The sequence below is a fragment of the Oncorhynchus gorbuscha genome, linkage group LG23, assembly GCF_021184085.1.
Source record: "Oncorhynchus gorbuscha isolate QuinsamMale2020 ecotype Even-year linkage group LG23, OgorEven_v1.0, whole genome shotgun sequence".
In the NCBI taxonomy this organism is placed as follows: Eukaryota; Metazoa; Chordata; class Actinopteri; order Salmoniformes; family Salmonidae; genus Oncorhynchus; species Oncorhynchus gorbuscha.
Window position 1 is genome coordinate 69,244,097 of NC_060195.1, and position 23,565 is coordinate 69,267,661.

The following is a 23,565-nucleotide window of genomic DNA, read 5'->3' on the forward strand; positions in this document are numbered from 1 at the left end:
AGAATGGGTAATAGCAGTAGCAGAGCCTGTTTGGTTTCCCCTAGGTCTGCTTGGTTTCCCCTAGGCCTGCTTGGTTTCCCCTAGGCCTGCTTGGTTTCCCCTAGGCCTGCTTGGTTTCCCCTAGGCCTGCTTGGTTTCCCCTAGGCCTGCTTGGTCGATGGTTGTGCGTTAGCCCGAGCCTGGATGCTACTGGCTCACATTATAAAGCAGAGAGGCTCTCCCTAGAGGCAGCCCAATCCTGGCATTTAATCAGCCCTTCTAAACACACCGAACGGAGCAGCATAGAGAATCCTTCCTCAATATCAGCACCCGATTACAAAGCCAATGTGCAGCAAGTCGATTGGCTGTGCAGCAAGCCGATTGGCTGTACTGCCCTCCACTCAGCTTGTGGACGCACACGCACTCTCTCCTTGACTGAGGGAGTATAGGAAGAGGGGGATGACAGCAGCATCATTCTCTCTCTACCCATCGCTCTCTCTCCCTCCCCTCTTTCTCTCTATCTATCTATCTCGTTCTATCCATCTCTGTCCCCTCCTCTCTTTCTCTCTATCCATCCATCTATCTCTGTCCCCTTCTCTTTCTCTCTCTATCCATCTCTCTCCCCTCTTTCTCTCTATCATCCATCTTTCTCTCTCCCCTCTTTCTCTCTATCATCCATCTTTCTCTCTCCCCTCATCTTTCTATCATCCATCTTTCTCTCTATCCATCTATCTCTATCCCCTCATCTTTCTCTCTCTCCCCTCTTTCTCTCTATCATCCATCTTTCTCTCTCCCCTCATCTTTCTCTCTCTCCCCTCATCTTTCTCTCTCTCCCCTCATCTTTCTCTCTCTCCCCTCTTTCTCTCTATCATCCATCTTTCTCTCTCCCCTCATCTTTCTCCCTCCCCTCATCTTTCTATCCATCTATCTCTATCCCTTCCTCTCTATCCATTTATCTCTCTCTCCCCCTTCTTTCTTTCTATCCATCTCTCTCCCTCTCTCTTCCAGTGTATAGGCTAAGCACCACAGATATAACCAGAATATAAAACAAAAGGAGCTGTATAGAGTATAATGGATAACCAGAATATAATTGACTTAGTCCAAAATGGTTTGCTGTACCACAGTGTATTGCATGTTATAATTGTAAGCTTTCAGTCCGATAGTCACATGTTCATTCTGATGCTTATTTAAGTGTATCTGACAAATAGGAAAATAGCAGTTTCATAACATCTACTGGACCTTCTTATGGAAAGACACACTAGTAGAAACAGTTCAAATAAAGACATTGGCCTGTAGATATATTTTGTACAGTATTTATATTACAAAAATATATATATGTAAGTGTATCTGCATAATAAGTTCATGAAATAATAACACAATTATGAGTGCTGGCCAACCCTCTTCCTAGAGAGATAGGTACAGTAAGCTTTTGCTCCAGCCTTGATGAAACATCATTGTAGGAATCAGCAGCTCATCAGCTCCTTGATTAGCTGAATCAGCTGTGTTAGAGTGGGGTTGGAGAAACAACCTGCATACTCTGTTGCTCTCTATCTCTCTAGAACAGGGGTGGGCAACTCCAGTCCTCGGGTCCTGATTGGTGTCACAGTTTTGCCCCAGCTAACACATCTGACTCTAATAATCACCTAAACATGATCTTCAGTTTAGAATGACATTTGATTAATCAGCTGTGTTTGCTAGGGATGGAGAAAAAGTGTGACACCAATCAGGCCCTGGAGGACAGGAGTTGCCCACCCCTGCTCTAGAAGGATCTGTCCCGGGGCTGCACAATGAAGGTGATTTGGTTGGTTTCCCCAGGTCAGCAACATATGGACGACTGAACGGTTGACTGGTTTTCCAGTGACGGTTCTCTTGCTTTTCCCTCATCCTGGTTGGATGTTAACTCCCTGCTGTAGTATGTCTCAAGGACCAATTCATGGTTAATTTCAACTGGGCTATGTAAAAGCACTACTCAGATGCTTTCAAGAAGTGTGTCCTTGTTGTGTGCGTGTTTGTTTGTGACTAAATCTGTCACTCTGTCAGTGTGGGTTCTCATCCCAGAAAGTTGTGTCTCATCCCAGAAAGTTGTGTCTCATCCCAGAACGTTGTGTTTCATCCCAGAACGTTGTCCACTCCCCTATGTGTCATGTTTTGTCATTTATTATCTTGTCTTGTCCCTGTGCTTCCCATTCTATTCGTTTCCCTCTGCTGGTCTTATTAGGTTCTTTCCCTTTTTCTATCCCTCTCTCTCCCCCTCCCTCTCTCACTCTCTCGCTCTCTCTTCTCTCTATCGTTCCGTTCCTGCTCCCAGCTGTTCCTATTCCCCTAATCAATCATTTAGTCTTCCCACACCTGTTCCCGATCCTTTCCCCTGATTAGAGTCCCTATTTCTTCCTTTGTGTTCCGTTCCTGTCCTGTCGGTTCCTTGTCTAGAATTCACCGTGCTGTGTTTGTGTATCGCCCTGTCGTGTCGTGTTTTCCTCAGATGCTGCGTGGTGAGCAGGTGTCTGAGTCTGTCTGGTTCAAGTGCCTTCCCGAGGCAACCTGCTGTTCACCTGCTGTTCAAGATCGAGTCTCCAGTTTGCCCTCGTCATTTCGAGTGAAAGTTGTGTTTTTTGTTTGTATTTACTTTACTGGATTAAAGACTCTGTTTTCGCCAAGTCGCTTTTGGGTCCTCTTTCACCTGCATGACAGAAGGAACCGACCAAGGAATGGACCCAGCGACTTCAGACGCTCGTTACACTGCCGTCGAGATCCAAGGAGCCATGCTCGGCAGACACGAGCAGGAATTGTCTGCTGCTCGCCATGCCGTGGAGAACCTGGCCGCTCAGGTTTCCGACCTCTCTGGACAGTTCCAGAGTCTACGTCTCGTGCCACCTGTTACTTCCTGGCCTGCCGAGCCTCCAGAACCTAGGGTTAATAACCCACCTTGCTACTCCGGGCAGCCCACTGAGTGCCGCTCCTTTCTCACGCAGTGTGAGATTGTGTTCTCTCTCCAACCCAACACATACTCTAGAGAGAGAGCTCGGGTTGCTTACGTCATTTCACTCCTTACTGGCCGGGCTCGAGAATGGGGCACAGCTATCTGGGAGGCAAGGGCTGATTGCTCTAACAAGTTCCAGAACTTTAAAGAGGAGATGATTCGGGTTTTTGACCGTTCAGTTTTTGGTAGGGAGGCTTCTAGGGCCCTGGCTTCCTTATGCCAAGGTGAACGGTCCATAACGGATTATTCTATTGAGTTTCGCACTCTTGCTGCCTCTAGTGAGTGGAACGAGCCGGCGCTGCTCGCTCGTTTTCTGGAGGGACTCCACGCAGTGGTTAAGGATGAGATTCTCTCCCGGGAGGTTCCTTCAGATGTGGACTCTTTGATTGCTCTCGCCATCCGCATAGAACGACGGGTAGATCTTCGTCACCGGGCTCGTGGAAGAGAGCTCGCATCAACGGTGTTTCCCTGCTCCGCATCGCAACCATCTCCCTCCTCTGGCTCAGAGTCTGAGCCCATGCAGCTGGGAGGGATTCGCATCTCGACTAAGGAGAGGGAACGGAGGATCACCAACCGCCTGTGCCTCTATTGCGGAGTTGCTGGACATTTTGTTAATTCATGTCCAGTAAAAGCCAGAGCTCATCTGTAAGCGGAGGGCTACAGGTGAGCGCAACTACTCAAGTCTCTCCATCAAGATCCTGTACTACTTTGTCGGTCCATCTACGCTGGACCGGTTCGGGTGCTACATGTAGTGCCTTGATAGACTCTGGGGCTGAGGGTTGTTTCATGGACGAAGCATGGGTTCGGAAACATGACATTCCTTTCAGAGAGTTAGAGAAGCCTACGCCCATGTTCGCCTTAGATGGTAGTCATCTTCCCAGTATCAGATTTGAGACACTACCTTTAACCCTCACAGTATCTGGTAACCACAGTGAGACTATTTCTTTTTTGATTTTTCGTTCACCGTTTACACCTGTTGTTTTGGGTCATCCCTGGCTAGTATGTCATAATCCTTCTATTAATTGGTCTAGTAATTCTATCCTATCCTGGAACGTTTCTTGTCATGTGAAGTGTTTAATGTCTGCCATCCCTCCCGTTTCTTCTGTCCCTACTTCTCAGGAGGAACCTGGCGATTTGACAGGAGTGCCGGAGGAATATCATGATCTGCGCACGGTCTTCAGTCGGTCCCGAGCCAACTCCCTTCCTCCTCACCGGTCGTATGATTGTAGTATTGATCTCCTTCCGGGGACCACTCCTCCTCGGGGTAGACTATACTCTCTGTCGGCTCCCGAACGTAAGGCTCTCGAGGATTATTTGTCTGTGTCTCTTGACGCCGGTACCATAGTGCCTTCTTCCTCTCCGGCCGGGGCGGGGTTCTTTTTTGTTAAGAAGAAGGACGGTACTCTGCGCCCCTGCGTGGATTATCGAGGGCTGAATGACATAACGGTTAAGAATCGTTATCCGCTTCCCCTTATGTCATCAGCCTTCGAGATTCTGCAGGGAGCCAGGTGCTTTACTAAGTTGGACCTTCGTAACGCTTACCATCTCGTGCGCATCAGAGAGGGGGACGAGTGGAAAACGGCGTTTAACACTCCGTTAGGGCATTTTGAGTACCGGGTTCTGCCGTTTGGTCTCGCCAATGCGCCAGCTGTTTTTCAGGCATTAGTTAATGATGTTCTGAGAGACATGCTGAACATCTTTGTTTTTGTCTATCTTGACGATATCCTGATTTTTTCTCCGTCACTCGAGATTCATGTTCAGCACGTTCGACGTGTTCTACAGCGCCTTTTAGAGAATTGTCTCTACGTAAAGTCTGAGAAGTGCTCTTTTCATGTCTCCTCCGTTACTTTTCTCGGTTCCGTTATTTCCGCTGAAGGCATTCAGATGGATTCCGCTAAGGTCCAAGCTGTCAGTGATTGGCCCGTTCCAAGGTCACGTGTCGAGTTGCAGCGCTTTTTAGGTTTCGCTAATTTCTATCGGCGTTTCATTCGTAATTTCGGTCAAGTTGCTGCCCCTCTCACAGCTCTTACTTCTGTCAAGACGTGTTTTAAGTGGTCCGGTTCCGCCCAGGGAGCTTTTGATCTTCTAAAAGAACGTTTTACGTCCGCTCCTATCCTCGTTACTCCTGACGTCACTAGACAATTCATTGTCGAGGTTGACGCTTCAGAGGTAGGCGTGGGAGCCATTCTATCCCAGCGCTTCCAGTCTGACGATAAGGTTCATCCTTGCGCTTATTTTTCTCATCGCCTGTCGCCATCTGAGCGCAACTATGATGTGGGTAACCGTGAACTGCTCGCCATCCGCTTAGCCCTAGGCGAATGGCGACAGTGGTTGGAGGGGGCGACCGTTCCTTTTGTCGTTTGGACAGACCATAAGAACCTTGAGTACATCCGTTCTGCCAAACGACTTAATGCCCGTCAAGCTCGTTGGGCGTTGTTTTTCGCTCGTTTCGAGTTTGTGATTTCTTACCGTCCGGGTAGCAAGAACACCAAGCCTGATGCCTTATCCCGTCTGTTTAGTTCTTCTGTGGCTTCTACTGATCCCGAGGGGATTCTTCCTTATGGGCGTGTTGTCGGGTTAACAGTCTGGGGAATTGAAAGACAGGTTAAGCAAGCACTCACGCACACTGCGTCGCCGCGCGCTTGTCCTAGTAACCTCCTTTTCGTTCCTGTTTCCACTCGTCTGGCTGTTCTTCAGTGGGCTCACTCTGCCAAGTTAGCTGGTCATCCCGGTGTTCGAGGCACTCTTGCGTCTATTCGCCAGCGCTTTTGGTGGCCGACTCAGGAGCGTGACACGCGCCGTTTCGTGGCTGCTTGTTCGGACTGCGCGCAGACTAAGTCGGGTAACTCTCCTCCTGCCGGTCGTCTCAGACCGCTCCCCATTCCTTCTCGACCATGGTCTCACATCGCCCTAGACTTCATTACCGGTCTGCCTTTGTCTGCGGGGAAGACTGTGATTCTTACGGTTGTCGATAGGTTCTCTAAGGCGGCACATTTCATTCCCCTCGCTAAACTTCCTTCCGCTAAGGAGACGGCACAAATCATTATCGAGAATGTATTCAGAATTCATGGCCTCCCGTTAGACGCCGTTTCAGACAGAGGCCCGCAATTCACGTCACAGTTTTGGAGGGAGTTCTGTCGTTTGATTGGTGCGTCCGTCAGTCTCTCTTCCGGGTTTCATCCCCAGTCTAACGGTCAAGCAGAGAGGGCCAATCAGACGATTGGTCGCATACTACGCAGCCTTTCTTTCAGAAACCCTGCGTCTTGGGCAGAACAGCTCCCCTGGGCAGAATACGCTCACAATCGCTTCCTTCGTCTGCTACCGGGTTATCTCCGTTTCAGAGTAGTCTGGGTTACCAGCCTCCTCTGTTCTCATCCCAGCTTGCCGAGTCCAGCGTTCCCTCCGCTCAAGCGTTTGTCCAACGTTGTGAGCGCACCTGGAGGAGGGTGAGGTCTGCACTTTGCCGTTACAGGGCACAGACTGTGAGAGCCGCCAATAAACGCAGGATTAAGAGTCCAAGGTATTGTTGCGGCCAGAGAGTGTGGCTTTCCACTCGCAACCTTCCTCTTACGACAGCTTCTCGTAAGTTGACTCCGCGGTTCATTGGTCCGTTCCGTGTCTCCCAGGTCGTCAATCCTGTCGCTGTGCGACTGCTTCTTCCGCGACATCTTCGTCGCGTCCATCCTGTCTTCCATGTCTCCTGTGTTAAGCCCTTTCTTCGCACCCCCGTTCGTCTTCCCTCCCCCTCCCGTCCTTGTCGAGAGCGCACCTATTTACAAGGTACATAAGATCATGGACATGCGTTCTCGGGGACGGGGTCACCAATACTTAGTGGATTGGGAGGGTTACGGTCCTGAGGAGAGGAGTTGGGTTCCGTCTCGGGACGTGCTGGACCGTTCACTCATTGATGATTTCCTCCGTTGCCGCCAGGATTCCTCCTCGAGTGCGCCAGGAGGCGCTCGGTGAGTGGGGGGTACTGTCATGTTTTGTCATTTATTATCTTGTCTTGTCCCTGTGCTTCCCATTCTATTCGTTTCCCTCTGCTGGTCTTATTAGGTTCTTTCCCTTTTTCTATCCCTCTCTCTCCCCCCTCCCTCTCTCACTCTCTCGCTCTCTCTTCTCTCTATCGTTCCGTTCCTGCTCCCAGCTGTTCCTATTCCCCTAATCAATCATTTAGTCTTCCCACACCTGTTCCCGATCCTTTCCCCTGATTAGAGTCCCTATTTCTTCCTTTGTGTTCCGTTCCTGTCCTGTCGGTTCCTTGTCTAGAATTCACCGTGCTGTGTTTGTGTATCGCCCTGTCGTGTCGTGTTTTCCTCAGATGCTGCGTGGTGAGCAGGTGTCTGAGTCTGTCTGGTTCAAGTGCCTTCCCGAGGCAACCTGCTGTTCACCTGCTGTTCAAGATCGAGTCTCCAGTTTGCCCTCGTCATTTCGAGTGAAAGTTGTGTTTTTTGTTTGTATTTACTTTACTGGATTAAAGACTCTGTTTTCGCCAAGTCGCTTTTGGGTCCTCTTTCACCTGCATGACACTATGCCCTTGGTCACTCCCCATCACAGATCCGAGAAGACATGGCTAGGTGTAAGCTAGCAACAGCTCCAGCTAGTTTCACCTATCCAGTCCTATCAGATCTGTGAAGAGGTAGAGGTCGAGGACATTGGGAAGGGATCATCTTTCCGGAATGTAACCCATCCCAGCCTACCTGTGGTATAGGGTGAAGTTGCCCCTTTACGCTGAACTTCAGTCAGTTTTCCATTTCCCCCACTAATGGTTAAGGTTAGGATTGGGGGAGGGGATCCTAGATCTGTACCTAGGGGAAACCCCAGGGGCCCTACCTGTCTGAGGATGAAGCTTGTGGAGGTGGTGCTGCCATCAGACCTCTTCAATCGGCTTCGCCTGGATTAGGTCCCTCGGTTCACCTGTGTGGGATCAGACAAACAGCACAACCAACCAAGTCCTTCTCAAGGGGAATCAAGCTAAAGAACAACACAGACATGAACAGAAATAAACAGCAATACATAATGGTACAGTAGACAGCAGTTGCTGATGGAATTGCTTTCCGTGTTACATCTTACCTATATTCCATAGATCTATTCTATTCTATTATATTCTGTTCTATTCTATAACTTGGTATGTGTACTCCGAGTCGGTATTCATGTCATAAGAATGAACTCCCCTCAAACATGACCACAAATTGGTGAAAACATTATTTCCCATTGAACCCCAATGTAAAAGAGTCAAATTAGTCATAATTTTTTTGTTATACAGAAATAACAAAACAATCTGAAGAGCTGCTGTGTTGTTCAATGTACAAGTAACCAGGTCAAAAATCCTGACCTATGGTTTGCAATGCTCCCATGTACGGAAAACGAGCATGTGAGAAGACCTCTGTGGCTTCAGGCTATTCACTGTGGAAGAGTGGGAAATTGTGGAGACCCAGTGTCCATGTAGACGACACGTGTGTGTGGATAACATTTCATCACAGGTAAGACATTTAACTTGTTTAGTAGTACGTTTTTATCTCCACTCACTACTTGTAGATTTATAGTCCATTCATTTGTGTTGTTGGTCTTGGATAGCTTAATGTTCTGGTTGGTAGCTAGCTGGCACTCAGTCACATGGCTAACGTTAGCGACATAGGACGATGCCTCAGGACTACCTGGCCTGATGACTCCATGCTGTCCCCAGTCCACCTGGTCATGCTGCTGCTCCAGTTTCAACTGTTCTGCCTGTGGCTATGAAACCCTGACCTGTTCACCGAACGTGCTACATTGTCCCAGACCTGCTGTTTTCAACTCTCTCGCTCTACCGCACCTGCTGTTTCAACCTCTGAATGCCCGGCTATGAAAAGCCAAGTGACATTTACTCCTGATTTACTGACCTGTTGCACCCTCTACAACCACTGTGATTATTATTTGACCCTGCTAGTCATCTATGAACATTTGAACATCTTGGAGAACAATCTTGCCTTAATGGTCATGTACTGTTATAATCGCTACCCGGCACAACCAGAAGAGGACTGGCCACCCCTCAGAGCCTTGTTCCTCTCTAGGTTTCTTCCTAGGTTCCTGCCTTTCTAGGGAGTTTTTCCTAGCCACCGTGCTTCTACACCTGCATTGCTTGCTGTTTAGGGTTTTAGGCTCGGTTTCTGTATGTATCTGCTGATGTAAAAAGGGCTTTATAAATACATTTGATTGATTGATGAGGGAAGTTCTACAATATTAGGTTTTTCTAAGTAGTGAGAATGCTTCGGAGCAGGCAATGTTGAAAAGTTATCATTAGACATGTTGTACTTTAAAAAAATATAGTTTTGTAATTGTTTAAAACAAGCAGACAACAAGATAATTGTGTTTGAATAAGTCTAGTTTTTCCTGTGAACCAATGGGGTAACCAAGGTAACCATGGGTTGTTTTCCCCACTGGTGGGCGGGGCCGCAACGTTCTATTTAATACCAACTGGGAGTATCAATTAGTCCATCTATTCTATATATTGATGTCAGGAGATTCCTGTCGCATTTACCCTCTGTGATCCTGTCAGGCTATGGAAGACTGTGTGTGTGTGTGTGTGTGTGTGTGTGTGTGTGTGTGTGTGTGTGTGTGTGTGTGTGTGTGTGTGTGTGTGTGTGTGTGTGTGTGTGTGTGTGTGTGTGTGTGTGTGTGTGTGTGTGTGTGTGTGTGTGTGTGTGTGTGTGTGTGTGTGTGCATGGGGCAGGGGGTTCTCAGTGTGAGAACTGTCAGAGCAGCCCGGTGACATCGCCCCCCATAGGGCAGACATGACACTGGCGGCAACATGACACCTACAGGCCAATCACAACCCCCCACTCTGTCTCTAGCCAGCCAATGTCATCCCAACATAGGAGAGATGTAACTTACTGTAGATCTGTAGTAGCACTAGTAATGTTATGTAGGCTAGCAATATGTCCACGATAACATTGAAATTCAAGGAAACGGAATGATCTATAAGGAGTGCAAAATTCTGGAAACTTCCCCAAAATCCTGGTTGGAACATTCCTGGAATCAGGAGGGAAAATGCAAGAAATCCAAAAACCTCCAATCAGGATTTATGAAAACCCTGAGGATTTTCGGAAGATTTTCGGAAATGTTCAACCCTATCTATAATGAAGACTTTCACTGTTTCCGACTTTCATTAGCAAGTCTCTAAAAGGGCCAAATATAGGCCCATCCTGAACCTCTAAGGGGCAGGTTAATTATCTAGCAGTGACTTGCTCCAGTTATGGCTAAGTCTCCAGAGTTAGTAGCAATGTCACTATTAAAATATCAGAACCTACTTTTCCCATGAATCTACACCAAATAGGGCCATCTTAACTGGGTCACGTTAGTCACTGGGTGTCCCTTTGTCTTGTATTGCATCTTGCTGCGGTGTGGCCATAATTAGGTGAAAACACTTGGTTAGAAATCACACAGGCTAGGGGAGGAAATAACACGTTACATGTTTCATACAACCAGAAAATAAAATAGGGCATGTTGTCTGTTCAACATCTTACCCAATGTAACTTAGAGCACATGTATTACTTAGTCTAGTAATTACTAGGTGAAGCTAGGATATTTTGGATACTCTTCTTTGATTTAAAACAACATTCAGTAGCCTAGACACTAAATATGATAAAACATTCCAAAACAGCATGAGGCACGGTGTGTAGTAAAACAAGGAATTAAAAAAGTGCCAAAGTTGTTTTGCTTGAAAACAACACTGTTTGAGGAGAATAGTTACAGTAACTGTCTATCTTCTCTGGTTGGTGTGACCTACCTGAAAGCTGGTCGCTTGGATGCCCTCGCCGATCTTATTCCGAATGTAGATGTGTCGAGACTGCATTTCGGCCAGAACATCGGTCCAAATGGGTGGTTGCTGCCTCTCTGGCCCAGCCCAGTGGAAGTGTGGTGGAGTGTGGTGTACTTGCTCCAGCTTCAAGCCCCTGCAATATCCTCTTGTACTAGTCGAACAACTAACTCGTCCTGCTCTTCACCGTGTGACAGGTGCTCACGGCGCGCGCGCACTGGCTGCAACTCGCTCGAGCCTCTACAGCGGAAGTGAGAGGAGATGATTTTTCTTTACATCTTCACTGGATAAAATATGGCTAGCAGCGTCTTTTGGGATTTAATCCCAATGTGCGCGTCAGTGGGTTTATTCCTGTGAAAAAAAGTTGTACATTTGTCACTAGGCTAATTATTATCGGTTTGCCGAAGGCATCTTCCTAAACAATTGACAATCCCTTGTCTGTTTCAGCCCCAAAGCGGCCCTGCCACCTGCTATAAAGCTGAGAGATGGAGCTGTGTAATTGTAACCTAACCATGCTCAAAGTCATAGACAGGTTGTATGGATACAAGGACTGACAGTCCATCCATCCATGAGATCAACATGATTGTTTTAAACATAGGCTATAAATTGCCTAAACTGTTCCCCTGGCTAATTGCGCATCTATAGATGGGAGTGTTAACGAGATTAACCTGAGTAGACATTGTTTACAAATGTCTGAGGATGACAAACAAACAATAGGCATAAAGACTCATAATAACATTTTATATATGGTTTATGATAGTGTAGGTGCAGGCCTCCTTAGCTTACTTGTACTAAGATCATTAACCATGTAATTCTTAATCAATGTCAATATCAATAGAACATCGTTCAGATTGTGCATTTATTAAACATATATTTTTGTTAAATGTAGGTCTATAATGGTATTGTAGAAATGTAATACCTGAATTATTTTTCCTGTTACAAAATCATATCCTTGAATCCAATGTATTTCACTCCTATGTTGATCCATCTATTGACTCAGATAGAGCACTGGATCAGGGCCTAGTCTGGTGTTTGCCCTGGGAGACGTTGCCCTGGGAGACATTGCCCTGGGAGACATTGCCCTGGGAGACGTTGCCCTGGGAGACATTGCCCTGGGAGATGTTGCCCTGGGAGATGTTGCCCTGGGAGACATTGCCCTGGGAGATGTTGCCCTGGGAGATGTTGCCCTGGGAGACATTGCCCTGGGAGACGTTGCCCTGGGAGACGTTGCCCTGGGAGATGTTGCCCTGGGAGACATTGCCCTGGGAGACGTTGCCCTGGGAGACGTTGCCCTGGGAGATGTTGCCCTGGGAGATGTTGCCCTGGGAGATGTTGCCCTGGGAGACGTTGCCCTGGGAGATGTTGCACTGGGAGACATTGCCCTGGGAGACGTTGCCCTGGGAGATGTTGCCCTGGGAGATGTTGCCCTGGGAGATGTTGCCCTGGGAGACATTGCCCTGGGAGACATTGCCCTGGGAGACATTGCCCTGGGAGACTTTGCCCTGGGAGATGTTGCCCTGGGAGATGTTGCACTGGGAGACATTGCCCTGGGAGATGTTGCACTGGGAGATGTTGCCCTGGGAGATGTTGCACTAGGATATTTTTTTAGTCTGTTAGCTTATTTCTTATTTGGCAGTTGCTGTGAAGGTTTGGAGAGAAGGTTTTCTTTCTTCAATTTTCCCCCAATATTGGCGATTTAGGCCAAACCTTTTTGCCAGAAGAGGGCAGTATTACAAAAGCTATTAAATGACATGCTAAATGTATTGTTTGACGACTGTTACAATGGGAACCATACTCAGTAGATGGCAGTAGAGTATCTAATAATGGTTTTGGTTTATTGCAAGGCTGAAAATGACTGTTTGTTATAAACACTAAGATCTGAGGAGAATGGGTTTATCTTTGTTTTGTCCAGTAATGGAGTAATTAATGGAGTGGTGGAGTAAGATGGAGTAAAATTGAGCCGACAAGTAGGGCAGCCGTGATTTTAGTTCCTAGGCAACTTTGCAGTTGATGTAACAGCCTACAGGGAGAAGGTGAGTGCCCTGGAAGTGTGGTGCCAGGAAAATAACCTCTCACCCGACGTCAACAAAACAAAGGAGCTGATCGTGGACTTCAGGAAACAGCAGAGGGAGCACCCCCCTATCCACATCGACGGGGCAGCAGTGGAGAAGGTGGAAAGCTTCAAGTTCCTCTGCGTACACATCACTGACAAACAGAAATGGTCCACCCACACAAACAGTGTGGGGAAGAAAGCGCAACAGCACCTCTTCAACCTCAGGAGGCTCAGCCTCTTCAACCTCAGCTTGACACCTAAAACCCTCACGAACTTTGACAGATGCACAATTGAGAGCATCCTGTCAGGCTGTATCACCGCCTGGTACGGAAACTGCACTGCCCGCAACCGCAGGGCTCTCCAGAGGGTGGTGCGGTCTGTCCAACGCATCACCGGGGGGGCAAACTACCTGCCCTCCAGGACACCTACAGCACTCAATGTCACAGTAAGGCCAAAAAAATGATGGACAACAACTACCCGAGCCACTGCCTGTTCACCCCGCTATCATCCAGAAGGTGAGGTCAGTACAGGTGCATCAAAGCTAGGGCCGAGAGACTGAAAAATATCTTCTATCTGAAGGCCATCAGACTGTTAAATAGCCATCACTAGCACATTAGAGGCTGCTGCCTTATATACATAGATTTGAACTCACTGGCCACTTTAATAATGCAACACTAGTCACTTAATGTTTACATATTTTGCATTACTCATCTCATATGTATATACTGTATTGTATTCTATTCTACTGTATCTTAGTCTATGTATTACTCATCTCATATGTATATACTGTATTGTATTCTATTCTACTGTCTCTTAGTCTATGTATTACTCATCTCATATGTATATACTGTATTGTATTCTATTCTACTGTATCTTAGTCTATGTATTACTCATCTCATATGTATATACTGTATTGTATTCTATTCTACTGTATCTTAGTCTATGTATTACTCATCTCATATGTATATACTGTATTGTATTCTATTCTACTGTATCTTAGTCTATGTATTACTCATCTCATATGTATATACTGTATTGTATTCTATTCTACTGTATCTTAGTCTATGCCACTCTGACATTGCTCATCCAAATATTTATATATTCTTAATTCCATTCCTTTACTTTAGATTTGTGCGTATTGTGTGTATTATTGTGAAATGGTAAGATATTACTTGCTAGATATTACTGCACTGTCGGAGCTAGAAATACAAGCATTTTGCTACACCCACAATAACATCTGCTAAACACATGTATGTGACCAATAACATTTGATTTGATTTGAGATTAATTAACTTTTGTCAGGTAAGCTGGCAAAGTAGGCCAATGTATCACAGTGTAATATGACTGGCTGAACTTCCAGCCTATGGCTTAAGTCTGCCACCATAGAAATAGGATCAATGCACTCCCCTTTGACAGGGTGACTCTTTTCTTTCTCTGTAGAAGAACACAATTAAATCATTTATCAGAGGAGGTGTGATAGCCAAGATCTTCAATTTCAACAGCCTTACCCCACCCCTTTGCTTGGTAAGATGAGCGATGGGCTAGAGAATCTGATTGTCCCTTCAAAGGGGCAATCTCCAATTCAAACAATAACAAAGCACCACCCTGCCACTATTTTGAGGAAAAAAGCATAGGGATGGAGCTGGATAAATGTAACCACTCTCAAATTTATAGACAGAGCTACTTAATATAATGTTTACATACCCTACATTACTCATCTCATGTGTATATGTATATACTGTACTCTATATCATCTACTGCAACTTGCCATCTTTATGTAATACATGTATCACTAGCCACTTTAAACTATGCCACTTTATGTTTATATAGCCTACATTACTCATCTCATATGTATATACTGTACTCGATACCATCTACTGTATCTTGCCTATGCCGTTCTGTACCATCACTCATTCATATATCTTTATGTACATATTCTTTATCCCTTTACACTTGTGTGTATAAGGTAGTAGTTGTGGAATTGTTAGATAGATTACTCGTTGGTTATTACTGCATTGTCGGAACTAGAAGCACAAGCATTTCGCTACACTCGCATTAACATCTGCTAACCATGTGTATGTGACCAATACATTTGATTTGATTTGATTTGAGCTATGAATGCAAGGACTGACTCCATAATATCAAAGTTATAGTAAAAACAAAAATACAGTGCTTGTTTACAATTCAATTATTTACAAACAAAGGAATAAAACATGTTTATATTTTTGGTTCTGGGGGGGTTAGACAGTTGAACAAAGCTCATGAGACGTTTGTTTATAGGTTATATTCCTGAAGAATCATGGCTAATATATAAATAATTTACAAGTCCAAAAATGGATGTAGCATTCATAGATTTCTCCTTTAACAGAGTGTGTCAGGGTGAGTAGAGATGACAGGTCTAGTCCATGTCTTATTTAGTGTGATGATGACTGGGTGTGTATTTATATTCACACAGTTGGGTATTTGTCAGAGGGGGACGGTAAGCTGAACTTGGTCTGCCTTTCACTGACTGGGGAGAGGGGTTTCGCTATGGACTGCTGGTGCAATGTCTGCACTCCATAGAGTGACTCTCTTACTCTAAAAAGCCCAACAAAGACTGACTTTATTATAAAATTCCTGCTTGTTTCAGAGGGGCCATTTTTGTCTTGACAGTATTATTCACATGAATTCTGAGAAGAAGCTACGTTTGATCCGACAGTTGAAAATAGTCAAAGAAAGAGGAATTGGAAGAGAATTGTGTTAGGTGTAGGCTATAAAATTGTGTTGTTATGTGTAGGCTATGAAGTTGTGTTGTTATGTGTAGGCTATTTAGTTGTGTTGTTATGTGTAGGCTATAAGGTTGTGTTGTTATGTGTAGGCTATAAAGATGTGTTGTTATGTATAGGCTATAAGGTTGTGTTGTAATGTATAGGCTATAAAGTTGTGTTGTTATGTGTAGGCTATAAAGTTGTGTTGTTATGTGTAGGCTATAAAGTTGTGTTGTTATGTGTAGGCTACAAAGTTGTGTTGTAATGTATAGGCTATAAAGTTGTGTTGTTATGTGTAGGCTATAAAGTTGTGTTGTTATGTGTAGGCTATAAAGTTGTGTTGTTATGTATAGGCTATAAAGTTGTGTTGTTATGTGTAGGCTATAAAGTTGTGTTGTTATGTATAGACTATAAAGTTGTGTTGTTATGTGTAGGCTATAAAGTTGTGTTGTTATGTGTAGGCTATAAAGTTGTGTTGTTATGTGTAGGCTATAAAGTTGTGTTGTTATGTATAGACTATAAAGTTGTGTTGTTATGTGTAGGCTATAAAGTTGTGTTGTTATGTGTAGGCTATAAAGTTGTGTTGTTATGTGTAGGCTATAAAGCCTGGCATGGCTTCACATACTGTATATACTGTAGAAAATGCATGTTGTGTTTTACCAAGCAACCATTTTGTGCTCTAGATTAAAGCTAATCAAACCGAGTGAAGAAATCTATCCCTTTACTCTCAGAAAAGCCCCAAAAACTGGAGTTTTCATGACGACATCAAGACATCCGTTGAAAAACATCATTTTCTGTCTTTTGTCAGAAGGAAACAAACAGCCAGATTTGAGTCCCTTTACACCTTTAGGGTATCAAACTCATTCCACGGGGGGGCAAGTATCTGCGGGTTCTCACTCTTTCCTTGTACTTAATTGGTCAATGAAGGTCACTGATTGGTTAGGAACTCCCCTCACCTGGTTGTCTAGGTTTTAATTGGACACAGATTGAACGTGACCAGCAGACACTCGGCCTTCCATGGGATGAGTTTGACACCCCTGAGTCTACACTTTTAGGGTGCCATTTCTATTAGGCTGTGTGAGCCCTCCGTTCTCCTCAACACTGAACCTCACACCCTGACCAGATAAGTAAAGGGCCAAATCCAATCTGTCTTAGACTGAAGGTCTGCCTGTGGATGGTCTGATCTAATCATCTCAGTGAGAGAAAAAAGTTCCGTTGGCTTCAGTCCCTGCATCAGTCACAGTGTGCTGCTGTGACAATGTGAGGAGGAACACAAAAGCAGTGCTTTGTCCAGTCTATTAGGAGCTCAGACTGTATCCCTCCACCTCTCAAGAGCACTATGCAGGGACTTTGCCAGATAAATTGGCCTACTTCGCCAGATGATGATAAGAGGTGTGATTGGTGTGCCTGGTGTGTTACTATACAAGCTAGTCATATGCACTGACCCCAGGAAGAGTAGCTGCTGCTTTTGCAACAGCTAATGGGGATCCTAATAAAATACCAAATACCAAAGGTTCTAGGAATGACAGAGTGATCCAGAGGTGAAAGGAGTTGGGTTATTAGTAGAGTTGGTGAGGTATAAGAGACTTGAGTAGTGTGTGTGTGTGTGTGTGTGTGTGTGTGTGTGTGTGTGTGTGTGTGTGTGTGTGTGTGTGTGTGTGTGTGTGTGTGTGTGTGCGTGCGTGCGTGCGTGCGTGCGTGCGTGCGTGCGTGCGTGCGTGCGTGCGTGCGTGCGTGTGTGTGTGTGTCTGGAGCCATGATCTTTGTTGTAAGAGGATGTCTTAGATTCAGGAGAGAATAGAGGCAAAGGTCTGATTGAAAGAGCCCGTTCATAGAAAGGTTCTTCATTTCTTAAGTAGAAAAATGTAATTAACTACTGCCTGCGTCTCTCTCCCTGACAATGGGGCTTCTGTCCCATCCAGACACATATCCGTCTGAAATATAAATAGTCAAATGAAGTCTTCTCTCTGAACCTCTGCTGTAAATAGTCAAATGAAGTCTTCTCTCTGAACCTCTGCTGTAAATAGTCAAATGAAGTCTTCTCTCTGAACCTCTGCTGTAAATAGTCAAATGAAGTCTTGTCTCTGAACCTCTGCTGTAAATAGTCAAATGAAGTCTTCTCTCTGAACCTCTGCTGTAAATAGTCAAATGAAGTCTTGTCTCTGAACCTCTGCTGTAAATAGTCAAATGAAGTCTTGTCTCTGAACCTCTGCTGTAAATAGTCAAATGAAGTCTTGTCTCTGAACCTCTGCTGTAAATAGTCAAATGAAGTCTTCTCTCTGAACCTCTGCTGTTTCTGTCTTTTTGCTCACCTTTTGATTTCATAACTTTTAGGTTTATGATCCAATCCAACATGACAGCTACCCAAGATCACATCAAACCCCCCCTCTCTCTTTTCCCCAGATACTGATAAGAGTGAGACAGCTAGTCTGGCCTCAGTTACCTTAAAAAACAGATACAAATTCACATTCAATTAAATGAAATCCACATATCGGTGAGCTGCTGGAAAGCAAACCCACATTAGAGGTCAGCCTCGCCATTCTCCATTTTTTAAGCCTTTTAAAGTCATTAACTGAATTTGATCTCAAATCATACGTTAGCGCCTAATAAAATGACATGGAACATGTGATTAGCTGAGAAATCCCCTAGAACAAAAAGAAACCTTCAAGTGATTTAACATGGTCGTTGTTATTGTGCGAGGGGGGATAGCAGCCTCTCTCCACTATTCACATAATTGTCTGGGAGCCACAGGAGGTTGGTAGCACCATAATTGGGGAGGATGGGCTCGTGGTAATGACTGGAGCGGAATCAGTGGAATGGTATTAAATACATCAAACACATGGTTTCTATGGTTTCCATGTGTTTGATGCCATTCCATTTGTTCCCTTCCTGTCTTTATTGTGAGCCATTCTACCCTCAGCAGTCTCCTGTGATGGGAGCATTATGTCTTCCCATGTTAAGAGAACGTTTGATCAGACACATTCGCTAACAAGCGGATGCTGAGTCGTGGATTAACTCAACTTTCAAGTGAAGGATTCATCTGTTTTTGTTCTCCTTTTTAGTCTTTCAGTGGGGTTATTGGAGTCATTGTGCCAACATGTTAACACATGCAATAGCCAAAGTGTCAGCTGTTTTGTAAATTGTAACTAGTCTGTACAATTGAGAGCGCAGATCAAAGCACAGGTGGAAATCTGTGCCACAACATAAATTAAACATTTGTTCCGTTCACTCAGCCATGATAGACCAACCCCTCTGATTCAGAGGGGTTGGGTTAAATGCGGAAGACACATTTCGGTTGAATGCATTCAATTGTGCAACTGACTAGGTATCTCCTTTCTCGTTCCCTGGCAGTGTGATGTACTCTCAGTCAGGTGAGTGGGTCGACATAGAATAGAACAGAATAGAATATTACTTTATTGTCCACTGGTTAGAACGGCAGTTCATCTTCTGCCTTTCCCAATAAACCCAGGATTCACACACGTTGAGAGGCACGTTGAGAGGCACGTTGAGAAGCACGTTGAGAGGAACGTTGAAAAGCACGTTGAGAAGCACGTTGAGAGGCACGTTGAGAAGCACGTTGAGAGGCACGTTGAGAGGCACGTTGAGAAGCACGTTGAGAGGCACGTTGAGAAGCACGTTGAGAGGCAATGCAGCGCCCTTGGATGCAGAGCAATTGTGGGGGGGGGGTTAAGTGCCTTGCTCAAGGGCATAACGGCAGGAGATGGTGCATAGGCCAAAGGAAGGTTTTTGTACCTGCAGTACCTTAGCCATTATGTAAACAACAACAGGTTAGGTTTCTAATGGCTCTGCAGTAAAACGCTTTATTGCGCTCCTCTCTGCTTTTGACCATGTGCGTGTGTGCATGTATGCGCGTGTGTGCATGTAAGCGCGTGTGTGCGTGTATGCGCGTGTGTGTGTGCGTGTATGCGCGTGTGTGCGTGCGTGTATGCGCGTGTGCGCATGTGTGCATGTAAGCGCGTGTGTGCGTGTGTGCGTGTATGCGTGTGTGCGTGTATGCGTGTGTGTGTGCGTACTTGTCAAGGAAGTGCTGACACGAGTTTCAAGGAGGACAAGCGCTAAACTAACATTTAAACGCAGGAGAACGACACAGTGAAACTCTGAGTGATGACAGTGGTGCTTCCAGCTTTATAGACTGATATACAATCCTGTCCAAGGGCAACGTGTAGTATGGCCATCCATCTCAATGAAGTTACTCAGAGTACAGGGAGGGAGAGTGAAGACAAAACAGCTGAATGAAACACTCAGCCTCAGCAAACGTCCTCCAACACCTGTTCAATATTTATATGGCGCTGCTCTACTTTTATACAAGGTGAGTGAGTGAGTGAGTGAGTGAGTGGTGGTGGTGGTGAGTGAGTGAGTGAGTGGTGGTGGTGAGTGAGTGAGTGAGTGAGTGAGTGAGTGAAAAGAAGAGGGGACAGGAGGAAGAGGGAGAAGTGGAGGGAAAGTTGTAAATGTGGACTTTAGGAGGAAAGTTGTAAATATGTACTGTGGAGGGTTAAAGTTGTAAATGTGTACTGTACTTTACAGGAGGGTTAAAGTTGTAAATATGTACTGTACTTTACAGGAGGGTTAAAGTTGTAAATGTGTACTGTACTTTACAGGAGGGTTAAAGTTGTAAATGTGTACTGTACTTTACAGGAGGGTTAAAGTTGTAAATGTGTACTGTACTTTACAGGAGGGTTAAAGTTGTAAATGTGTACTGTACTTTACAGGAGGGTTAAAGTTGTAAATATGTACTGTACTTTACAGGAGGGTTAAAGTTGTAAATATGTACTGTACTTTACAGGAGGGTTAAAGTTATAAATATGTACTGTACTTTACATGAGGGTTAAAGTTGTAAATGTGTACTGTACTTTACAGGAGGTTTAAAGTTGTAAATATGTACTGTACTTTACAGGAGGGTTAAAGTTATAAATATGTACTGTACTTTACATGAGGGTTAAAGTTGTAAATGTGTACTGTACTTTACAGGAGGTTTAAAGTTGTAAATATGTACTGTATTTCACACTCTTAAAATAAAGTGGTGATCCTAACTGACCTAAAACAGGGATTTTTACTAGTATTAAATGTCAGGAATTGTGAAAATCTGAGTTTAAATGTATTTGGCTAAGGTGTATGTAAACTTCCCACTTCAACTGTAGGTATCAAAAGTAAAAGTATAAATAATTTCAAATTCCTCATATTAAGCAAACCTGACGGTATGATTCTCTTGTTTTTTTTACATACTGGTGTTGTACTGGTCACATACTACCAATGTACTGGTGATGTACTGGTCACATACTACCAATGTACTGGTGATGTACTGGTCACATACTACCAATGTACTGGTGATGTACTGGTCACATACTACCAATGTACTGGTGATGTACTGGTCACATACTACCAATGTACTGGTGATGTACTGGTCACATACTACCAATGTACTGGTGATGTACTGGTCACATACTACCAATGCACTGGTGATGTACTGGTCACATACTACCAATGTACTGGTGATGTACTGGTCACATACTACCAATGTACTGGTGATGTACTGGTCACATACTACCAATGTACTGGTGATGTACCGGTCACATACTACCAATGTACTGGTGATGTACTGGTCACATACTACCAATGTACTGGTGATGTACCGGTCACATACTACCAATGTACTGGTGATGTACTGGTCACATACTAACAATGTACTGGTGATGTCTCAGTTGTAAAGGACTGGGTTGTGATGATGTATTGGTAATGAGACAGTTGGAAAAGGACTGGGTTGTGATGATGTATGATGTAAAGGTTGCAAGTTCGAATCCCCGAGCTGACGAGGTACAAATCTGTCGTTCTGCCCCTGAACAGGCAGTTAACCCACTGTTCCTAGGCCGTCATTGAAAATAAGAATTTGTTCTTAACTGACTTGCCTAGTAAAATAAAGGTAAAATTAAAATAAAATTAAATTAAATGAGACAGTTGGAAAAGGACTGGGTTGTGATGATGTATTGGTGATGAGACAGTTGGACAGGACTGGGTTGTGATAATGTACTGGTCACATACTACCAATGTACTGGTGATGAGACAGTTGGAAAAGGACTGGGTTGTGGTGATGTATTGGTGTTGAGACAGTTGTAAAGGACTGGGTTGTGGTGATGTACTGGTGATGAGACAGTTGTAAAGGACTGGGTTGTGGTGATGTACTGGTGATGAGACAGTTGTAAAGGACTGGGTTGTGGTGATGTACTGGTCACATACTACCAATGTACTGGTGATGAGACAGTTGGAAAAGGACTGGGTTGTGGTGATGTATTGGTGATGAGACAGTTGTAAAGGACTGGGTTGTGGTGATGTATTGGTGATGAGACAGTTGTAAAGGACTGGGTTGTGGTGATGTACTGGTGTTGAGACAGTTGGACAGGACTGGGTTGTGATAATGTACTGGTCACATACTATCAATGTACTGGTGTTGAGACAGTTGTAAAGGACTGGGTTGTGGTGATGTATTGGTGATGAGACAGTCGTAAAGGACTGGGTTGTGGTGATGTATTGGTGATGAGACAGTTGGACAGGACTGGGTTGTGATAATGTACTGGTCACATACTACCAATGTACTGGTGATGAGACAGTTGGAAAAGGACTGGGTTGTGGTGATGTATTGGTGTTGAGACAGTTGTAAAGGACTGGGTTGTGGTGATGTACTGGAGTTGAGACAGTTGTAAAGGACTGGGTTGTGGTGATGTACTGGTGATGAGACAGTTGTAAAGGACTGGGTTGTGGTGATGTACTGGTGATGAGACAGTTGTAAAGGACTGGGTTGTGGTGATGTACTGGTCACATACTACCAATGTACTGGTGATGAGACAGTTGGAAAAGGACTGGGTTGTGGTGATGTATTGGTGATGAGACAGTTGTAAAGGACTGGGTTGTGGTGATGTATTGGTGATGAGACAGTTGGACAGGACTGGGTTGTGGTGATGTACTGGTAACATACTATCAATGTACTGGTGTTGAGACAGTTGGAAAAGGACTGGGTTGTGGTGATGTATTGGTGATGAGACAGTTGTAAAGGACTGGGTTGTGGTGATGTATTGGTGATGAGACAGTTGTAAAGGACTGGGTTGTGGTGATGTATTGGTGATGAGACAGTCGTAAAGGACTGGGTTGTGGTGATGTATTGGTGATGAGACAGTTGTAAAGGACTGGGTTGTGGTGATGTATTGGTGTTGAGACAGTTGGACAGGACTGGGTTGTGGTGATGTATTGGTGATGAGACAGTCGTAAAGGACTGGGTTGTGGTGATGTATTGGTGTTGAGACAGTTGTAAAGGACTGGGTTGTGGTGATGTATTGGTGATGAGACAGTCGTAAAGGACTGGGTTGTGGTGATGTATTGGTGTTGAGACAGTTGTAAAGGACTGGGTTGTGGTGATGTATTGGTGTTGAGACAGTTGTAAAGGATGGGGTTGTGGTGATGTATTGGTGATGAGACAGTTGTAAAGGACTGGGTTGTGGTGATGTACTGGTGTTGAGACAGTTGGACAGGACTGGGTTGTGATAATGTACTGGTAACATACTATCAATGTACTGGTGTTGAGACAGTTGTAAAGGACTGGGTTGTGGTGATGTATTGGTGATGAGACAGTTGTAAAGGACTGGGTTGTGGTGATGTATTGGTCACATACTACCAATGTACTGGTGTTGAGACAGTTGTAAAGGACTGGGTTGTGGTGATGTATTGGTGTTGAGACAGTTGTAAAGGATGGGGTTGTGGTGATGTACTGGTGTTGAGACAGTTGTAAAGGACTGGGTTGTGATGATGTATTGGTGATGAGACAGTTGTAAAGGACTGGGTTGTGATGATGTATTGGTGATGAGACAGTTGTAAAGGACTGGGTTGTGGTGATGTATTGGTGATGAGACAGTTGGACAGGACTGGGTTGTGGTGATGTATTGGTGACGAGACAGTTGAAAAGGACTGGGGTGTGGTGATGTATTGGTGTTGAGACAGTTGT